Source organism: Triticum dicoccoides, chromosome 3B (genome assembly GCF_002162155.2).
Source record: "Triticum dicoccoides isolate Atlit2015 ecotype Zavitan chromosome 3B, WEW_v2.0, whole genome shotgun sequence".
Taxonomy (NCBI): domain Eukaryota; kingdom Viridiplantae; phylum Streptophyta; class Magnoliopsida; order Poales; family Poaceae; genus Triticum; species Triticum dicoccoides.
Genome location: NC_041385.1, coordinates 21,233,809 through 21,242,333, shown reverse-complemented (window position 1 = coordinate 21,242,333; position 8,525 = coordinate 21,233,809).

Sequence of the window (8,525 nt, the reverse complement as noted above, 5' to 3'; positions counted from 1 at the left end):
CCAAATGCCCTCCCCTCACCGGCTTGACAAAACAGAGCACTCTGGAGTGATCTGCCGCGGCGGTGGGTATATGTAGGCAAGTTATTTGTCCCGATTCGTGGCATGAACCGGGACTAAAGCCACCCCTTCTGTCCTGGTTCAAGCCACGAACCGGGACCAATGGTTGTGGGCCAGCAGCGAGGACCATTGGTCCTAGTTCGTGGCTTGAACCGGGACAAATGGTTCCACACGAACTGGGACCAATGCCCACGATGCCCCGGCCGGCTCCCTGAGCTCACGAACCGGGTCTAATACCCCCCATTGGTCCTGGTTCTTGAAGAACCGGGACTAATGGGCTGGCTAGGGCCGAATGGTAGCCCTGTTTTCTACTAGTATAGGGTGCTGCATACCAAGCTTGGGAGGACAACCAAGGCTCTTAGAAATTGGAACAAGGGCAAAATGAGGGAGACTGTGTTTCTATCAGGGGTGGCAAATGAGGTGCTATTCAGACTCAATCTGGCTCAAGAGGAACGGGCCCTCTCGGAGGAGGAGAGACGATTGCGTGGCATGCTCAAGGCTAAGCTTCTGGGCTTCGCGGCGATCGATAGAGCAAGGTGGAGACATAAATCGCGGATCACAGAAATAAGAGGGGGAGATGCAAGCACGCGTTTTTTCCATCTCAGGGCAAGTGGCCGTCGACACAAAAATCACATTCCGACACTGATTGAAAATGATGGGCCGGTTTCTGATCATATGGGGAAGGCTAGGATTCTTCTGGACCGCTTCAAGGGGCTGTTGGGAACACCTTTTTTGAGATCGGCTTTGCTGAACTGGGAAACTTTGGGCTTGCCACGAAGGCAACTGGATCACCTAGAGGGAGCGTTCACTGAGGAGGAGTTGCTTGCGGCTATCAAAGAGATACATCGGGAGAAGGCGCCAGGCCCCGATGGCTTCACAGGGGCGTTTTTCAAGCGATGCTGGATGAAAATCAAGACTGACCTGCTAGCGGCTGTCAATTGTGTCAATAGTGCTCATTCCGAAGAGGTATGGGGCTCAAGTTGCCTGCGACTTCCGTCGTCTGAGCCTCATGCATAGTGTTCCAAAGCTGGTTAGCAAAATGCTTGCCTCCAGACTTGCGCCTGAGATCCATTACCTAGTCACCAACAACCAGAGTGCTTTCATCCGCGGCCGATCTATACAAGACAATTTTCTTTATGTCAGAAATGTGATCAAAGATGCGCACTCAGCCAAATCCTCCCTAGTGTTCCTTAAGCTTGATGTGGCCAAGGCTTTTGACTCGGTTTCCTGGGGTTTCTTGCTGGAGGTCATGGAGGCAATGGGGTTTGGGCAACGATGGAGGGATATGATATCCTTAATTTTGGCCACATCATCATCCATAGTGCTTTTTAATGGGGTGCCCGCTGTACCATTTGATCACAATGGTGGTCTGAGACAGGGTGACCCCACGTCCCCTCTGCTGTTCATCCTAGCCATGGAGCCCTTGCAGAAATTGCTTATGCTGGCCTCCGAAAGACACATTCTGACACCTCTTGGGACACGGGTTGCCCGTTTTAGATCTAGCTTCTATGCGGATGATGCTACGCTTTTCATCAACCCTGTGAGAGCGGGACCTGGCTGCTGCCTGATACGTCCATTTTGCATCATGCTTTTATATCAATATTTATTGCATTATGGGCTGTTATTAAACATTATATCTCAATATTTATGGCTATTCTCTCTTATTTTACAAGGTTTACCATGAAGAGGGGGAATGCCAGCAGCTGGAATTCTGGCTGGAAAAGGAGCAAACATTGGAAACCTATTCTGCACAACTCCAAAAGTCCTGAAACTCCACGAAACCACCTTTTGGATTTATTAAGGAGTAATGAGCAAAAGAAATAGGCCAGGGGGCCCACACCCTGTCCAGGAGACAGGGGGGCGCACCCCTATCTCCTGGGCCCCCTGGTGGGCCTCCGGCGACCATCTTCTGCTATATGAAGGGTTTTGTCCTGGAAAAATTTGTGGGCAAGCTTACGGGACGAAACTCTGCCGCCACGAGGCAGAACCTTGGCGGAATCAATCTAGGGCTCTGGCGGAGCTGTTCTGCCGGGGACACTTCCCTTCGGGAGGGGGAAATCATCACCAACGTCATCACCAAGGATCCTCTCATCGGGAGGGGGTCAATCTCCATCAACATCTTCATCAGCACCATCTCCTCTCAAACCCTAGTTCATCTCTTGTATCCAATCTTGTATCCAAAACCACAAATTGGTACCTGTGGGTTGCTAGTAGTGTTGATTACTCCTTGTAGTTGATACTTATTGGTTTACTTGGTGGAAGATCATATGTTCAGATCCTTAATGCATATTATTACACCTCTGATTATGAACATGATTATGCTTTGTGAGTATTTACTTTAGTTCCTGAGGACATGGGTGAAGTCTTGCTATTAGTAGTCATGTGAATTTGGTATTCGTTCGATATTTTGATGAGATATATGTTGTCTCTCCTCTAGTGGTGTTATGTGAACATCGACTACATGACACTTCACCATTATTTGGGCCTAGAGGAAGGCATAGGGAACTAATAAGTAGATGATGGGTTGCTAGAGTGACAGAAGATTAAACCCTAGTTTATGCGTTGCTTTGTTAGGGGTTCATATGGGCCCATATGTTTAATGTTGTGGTTAGGTTTACCTTAATACTCCTTTTTGTAGTTGCGGATGCTTGCGATAGGGGTTAATCATAAGTGGGATGCTTGTCCAAGTTAGGGTAGTACCCAAGTGTGGGTCCACCCACGTATCAAATTATCAAAGTACCGAACGAGAATCTTACGAACGTGATGAAACTAGCATGACGATAATTCCCAATGTGTCCTCAGAAGCTTATCCTTTGCTACATAAAGGACTGGGCCACCTTTCTGCACCTTATTTACTTTGTTTACTTGTTACTCATTACTATTTATCTTATCACAAAACTATCTATCACCTACTATTTCAGTGCTTGCAGAGAAAACCTTACCGAAAACCGCTTATCATTTCCTTCTGCTCCTCGTTGGGTTCGACACTCTTACTTATCGAAAGGACTACGATAGATCCCCTATACTTGTGGGTCATCAAGACTCTTTTCTGGCGCCGTTACCGGGGAGTGTAGCACTTTTGGTGAGTGGAACTTGGTAAGGAAACATTTATTTAGTGTGCTGAAATTTTCCGTTACTTGTCACTATGCAAACTAATCCTTTGAGTGGCTTGTTTGGGGTATCTTCACCCCAACCAGAAGAGCAAAGAGATGCTCCTCAACCTACTGAACTTTATGAAAATATTCATTTTGAGATTCCTTCGGGTATGATAGAAAAACTGCTAGCTAATCCTTTTGCAGGAGACGAAACTTTGCATCCCGACTTACACCTTATCGTTGTGGATTATTTAAGCTTGCAGGTATTCCCGTTGATGTTGTCAAAAGGAAGGTCTTCCCTTTATCTTTGAAGGGAGATGCAATGACATCATATAGGCTATGTGATGATACAAGATCTTGGAATTATAAGCGATTGAAATTGGAATTTCACCAGAAGTTCTATCCTATGCATCTTGTTCATCGTGATCGTGATTACATATATAATTTCTGGCCTCGCGAAGGAGAAAGCATCGCTCAAGCTTGGGGGAGGCTTAAGTCAATGTTATATTCATGCCCCAATCATGAGCTCTCTCGGGAAATGATTATTCAGAATTTTTATGCTCGGCTTTCTCTTGATAATCGCAACTTGCTCGATACTTCCTGTGCTAGTTCCTATATGCTGAAGACTATTGATTTTAAATGGGACTTATTGAAAAGAATTAAACACAACTCTGAAGATTGGGGTTCCGACGATGGTAAGGAGTCAGGTATGACACCTAAGTTTGACTGTGTTATATCTTTTATGGATACCGATGCTTTCCGTGGATTTAGCTCTAAGTATGGACTTGAGTCTGAGATAGTAGATACTTTTTGTGAAACTTTTGCTGCTCATGTTGATCTCCCTAAAGAGAAGTGGTTTAAATATAATCCTGCTGTTGAAGTGAAAGTAGTTGCACCTATTACAGTCGAAGAAAAGACTATTACATATAGTGATCCTGTTATTCCTACTGCTTATGTCAAAAAACCTCCTTTTCCTGTTAGGATAAAAGATCATGTTAAAGCTTCGACTGTTGTTCGTAAGAGTAATACTAGGACTTATACACCTCCTCAGCAAATTAATGTTGAACCTAGTATTGCTATGATTAAAGATCTCTTGGATGAAGACTTAGATGGGCATGTTATTTCTTTCGTGGGTGAAACTGCTAATATTGCTAGACCCGATACTAAGACACGTAGACCTGTTGTAGGCATGCCTGTTATTTCTGTTAAAATAGGAGATCATTGTTATCATGGCTTATGTGATATGTGTGCTAGTGCTAATGCGATACCTTATGATCTTTATAAAGAAATTATGCACGATATTGCACCTGTTGAATTAGAAGACATTGATGTTACTATTAAGGTTGCTAATAGGGACACCATTAAACCTATTGGGATTGTTAGAGATGTTGAAGTCTTCAGTGGAAAGATTAAATACCCTGCTGATTTCCTTGTTCTTGCTTCCCCACAAGATAATTTTTGTCCCATTATTTTTGGTAGACCTTTCTTGCATACTGCTAGTGCTAAGATTGGTTGTGAAAAGAATATTGTCACTGTTGGCATAGATGGTATGTCTCATGAGTTTAATTTCGCTAAGTTTAGTAGACAACCTTGTGAAAGGGAACCACCTAGTAAGGATGAAATTATTGGTCTTGCTTCCATTGCTGTTCCCCCAACTGATCCGTTTGAACAATATTTGTTAGACCATGAAAATGATATGTTTATTAAGGAAAGGGAAGAAATATACGAAATGTTCCTTAAACAAGAACCTATGCTAAAACATAACCTTCCCGTTGAAATTCTTGGGGATCCCCCTCCACCCAAGGGTGATCCCGTGTTTGAACTTAAACCCTTACCTGATAATCTCAAGTATGCTTATCTTGATGAAAAAGAAATATATCATGTTATTATTAGTGCTAACCTTTCAGAGAAAGATGAAGAAAGATTATTGAGAACTCTTAAGAAGCACCGAGTTGCTATTGGATATACCCTGGATGATCTCAAGGGCATTAGCCCCACATTATGTCAACACAAAATTTCAGTGGAGAAAGATGCCAAACCTGTTAGAGATCCTCAAAGACTATTAAATCCCAAAATGAAGGAAGTGGTGAGAAAGGAGATACTAAAACTCCTTGAGGCAGGTATTATTTATCCCGTTGCTGATAGTGAATGGGTAAGCCCTGTCTATTGTGTTCCTAAAAAGGGAGGTATTACCGTTGTTCCTAATGATAAAGATGAATTGATCCCGCAAAGAATTATTACAGGCTATAGGATGGTAATTGATTTCCGTAAGTTAAACAAAGCCAGTAAGAAAGATCATTACCCTTTACCTTTTATTGATCAAATGCTAGAAAGGCTATCCAAACACACACATTTTTGCTTTCTAGATGGTTATTCTGGTTTCTCTCAAATACCTGTGTCAGCGGGGGATCAATCTAAAACTACTTTTACTTGCCCTTTTGGTACTTTTGCTTATAGACGTATGCCTTTTGGTTTATGTAATGCACCTGCTACCTTTCAAAGATGCATGATGGCTATATTTTCTGATTTTTGTGAAAAGATTTGCGAGGTATTCATGGATGACTTCTCCGTCTATGGATCCTCTTTTGATGATTGTTTGAGCAACCTTGATCGAGTTTTGCAGAGATGCGAAGACACTAGTCTTGTCCTGAATTGGGAAAAGTGTCACTTTATGGTTAATGAAGGCATTGTCTTGGGGCACAAGATCTCCGAGAGAGGTATTGAAGTTGATAAAGCCAAAGTTGATGCTATTGAAAAGATGCCATGTCCTAAGGACATAAAAGGTATCAGAAGTTTCCTTGGTCATGACGGTTTTTATAGGAGGTTCATTAAGGACTTTTCTAAAATCTCTAGGCCTCTGACTAATTTATTGCAAAAAGATATTCCTTTTGTCTTTGATGATGATTGTGTAGAAGCATTTGAAACACTTAAGAAAGCTTTGATCACAGCACCTATTGTTCAGCCACCTGATTGGAATTTGCCTTTTGAAATTATGTGTGATGCTAGTGATTATGCTGTAGGTGCTGTTCTAGGGCAAAGAGTTGATAAGAAATTAAATGTTATCCATTATGCTAGTAAGACTCTTGATACTGCCCAGAGAAATTATGCTACCACTGAAAAAGAATTCTTAGCAGTTGTGTTTGCATGTGATAAGTTTAGACCTTATATTGTTGATTCCAAAGTTACTATTCACACTGATCATGCTGCTATTAAATATCTTATGGAAAAGAAAGATGCTAAGCCTAGACTCATTAGATGGGTTTTCTTGCTCCAAGAATTTGACTTGCATATTATTGATAGAAAGGGAGCTAAGAACCCCGTTGCAGACAACTTGTCTAGGTTAGAGAATGTTCTTGATGACCCACTGCCTATTAATGATAGTTTTCCTGATGAACAATTAGCGGTTGTCAATGCTTCTCGTACTGCTCCTTGGTATGCTGACTTTGCTAATTACATTGTTGCTAAATATATACCGCCTAGTTTCACATACTAGCAAAAGAAAAAGTTCTTTTATGATTTAAGACATTACTTCTGGGATGATCCACACCTTTATAAAGAAGGAGTAGATGGTATTATTAGACGTTGTGTGCCTGAGCATGAACAGGAACAAATCCTATGCAAATGTCACTCTGAATCCTATGGAGGACACCACGCTGGAGATAGAACTGCACACAAGGTACTACAATCTGGTTTTTATTGGCCTACTCTTTTCAAAGATGTAAGTTTGTCGTATCTTGTGATGAATGCCAAAGAATAGGTAACACCAGTAGACGTCAATAAATGTCTATGAATTATTCTCTTGTTATTGAACCGTTTGATGTTTGGGGCTTTGATTATATGAGACCTTTTCCTGCCTCCAATGGTTATACACATATTTAAGTTGCTTTTGATTACGTTACTAAGTGGGTAGAAGCTATTCCAACTAGTAGTGCTCATCATAACACTTCTATTAAAATGCTTAAAGAAGTTATTTTTCCGAGGTTTGGAGTCCCTAGATATCTTATGACTGATGGTGGTTCACACTTTATTCATGGTGCTTTCCTAAGATGCTTGCTAAGTACGATGTCAATCATAGAATTGCATCTCCTTATCACCCGCAATCTAGTGGTCAAGTAGAGTTGAGCAATAGAGAGCTTAAATTAATTTTGCAAAAGACTGTGAATAGATCTAGAAAGAATTGGTCCAAAAAACTTGATGATGCATTATGGGCCTATAGAACTACATACAAAAATCCTATGGGTATGTCTCCATATAAGATGGTTTATGGAAAAGCATGTCATTTACCTCTTGAACTTGAACATAAAGCATATTGGGCTATTAAAGAGCTCAATTATGACTTCAAACTTGCTAGTGAGAAGAGGTTGTTTGATATTAGCTCACTTGATGAATGGAGAACCCAAGCATATGAGAATGCCAAGCTCTTTAAAGAAAAAGTCAAACGATGGCATGATAAGAGGATACAAAAGCGCGAGTTTAACGTAGGAGATTATGTGTTATTGTTCAACTCTCGTTTAAGATTTTTTTGCAGGAAAACTTCTCTCAAAATGGGAAGGTCCCTACGTTATCGAGCAGGTCTATCCTTCTGGTGCTATAAAAATCAACAACTTTGAAGGCACAAATCCGAGGGTGGTAAACGGTCAAAGAATTAAACATTATATTTCAGGTAATCCTATCAATGTTGAAACCAATATTATTTAAACCATAACCCCTGAGGAATACATAAGAGACACTTTCCAGAACGTTCCAGACTCCGAAAAGGCATAGGTATGTGGTACGGTAAGTATACCGACTCCAAAACAACTCTAATGGCAATTTTTATCAGTTTTGGATTATTTAAAAATTTTAGGAAGAAAGAAGTAGTCCGAAAGGGACACGAGGCTCCCACGAGAGAGGAGGGCGCCCCCCCCTATAGGGCGCGCCCCCTGTCTCGTGGGCACCTCGTGTGCCTCCCGGACTCCGTTTTCTTGTATGTTACATATTTTGGTCTGTAAAAATTCATTATATATACTCCCAAAGGTTTTGACCACCATATCACGCAAATATCCTCTGTATTCATTTCGAGCTATTCCTGTTGCAGATTTAGAGCACCATGACTTCTCCCTCCTACAACAACGAAGACAAGGATGCCTGACTATTGAAGATAGAGTTGAAAAGAGAGGAACCGAAAGAGAGTAACAAGGGTGAAGGGATCAAGAAGGCTATGGAGGTTCAAGCTCCAGTGGTGAAAGAAGAAGACATCCCTCACCCTTTACCTAACCTTTTCACTCCAACAGAGATTGAAGCTTTCAAGATGATTGAGTTAGCCCGCATACAAAACAAGTATCTCACACAGGAGAATATTTTGCTGAAGGATCATATTGCTGGGCTCAAGAG